Raw genomic sequence first — 1,226 nt, 5'->3', positions numbered from 1 at the left:
GAGAAAACCCCAAAATATAAAATTATAAATTAAACAGAACAGATCACAACCAATATCACATAAATATAAGCAATTTTGAAAGAATACTATGAAAAATTATATGCCAACAAACTGTGCAATCTGGAAAAAAATGGACACATTCCTAGAAACTCAAGCACCACCAAAACTGAAACAGGAAGAAATAGAAAATTTGAACAGGTCCATAGCCAGCAAAGAAATTGAATCAGTAACCAAAAATTTCCCAAAATATTAGAGACCTGGGCTAGATGGCTTACCAGGGGATTTCAACTAGAAATATAAAGAAGAGTTCACACATATTCTTCTCAAATTGTTCCAAAAAAAATAGAAAGGAAAGGAAAACCTCCAAACTCATTCTATGAAGCCAACATTACCTTGATTCCAAAACCAAACACAGGAGAATTACAGGCCAATATCCCTGATGAACACAGATGCAAAAATTCTCAATGGGATACTAGCATATTGAGTTCAGCAGTACATTAAAAGAATTATTCTCCTTGGTCAAGTGGGATTTATTCCTGGACTGCAGGTCTGGTTCAATATTTGCAAATCAATCAATATTATACACCACATCAATAAAAGAAAAGATAAGAACCACATGACTTTTTCAACAGATGCAGAAAAAGCATTTGACAAAGTATAGCATCCTTATTCTTGAAAAAAAAAAACCCTCAACAAAGTAGAGACATAAGGGATATACCTCAATATCATAAAGGCCATAATATCATCTGAATGGGGCAAAACTGAGAGCTGTCCCCCCAAGGTCAGGAACATGACAGGGCTGTCTACTCTCACCACTGTTGTTCAACATAGTACTGGAAGTTCTAGCCTCGGCAATCATACAACAAAAAGCAATAAAAGGCATACAAATTGGCAAAGAAGTCAAATGTTCACTCTTTGCGCACGACATGATACTTTACAGGAAAACCCGAAAGACTCCATCAAAAAACTGCCAGAACTGATATGGGCATTCAGCAGGGTTGCAGGATATAAAAATCAATGCACAGAAATTGTTTGCATTTCTTTACACCAATAATGGAGCAGCAGAAAGAGAAATCAAGGAATCAATCCCATTTATAATTGCACCTAAACCATGAGATACCTAGGAATAAACCTAACCAAAGAGGTGAATGATCTTTACACTGAAAGCATTGAAATCTATGAAAGAAATTGAAGAAGACACAAAGAAATGGAAAAATATTCCATGT

The sequence above is a fragment of the Suricata suricatta genome, chromosome 11, assembly GCF_006229205.1.
Source record: "Suricata suricatta isolate VVHF042 chromosome 11, meerkat_22Aug2017_6uvM2_HiC, whole genome shotgun sequence".
NCBI lineage: Eukaryota > Metazoa > Chordata > Mammalia > Carnivora > Herpestidae > Suricata > Suricata suricatta.
Note: the sequence above shows the minus strand (reverse complement) of the source record.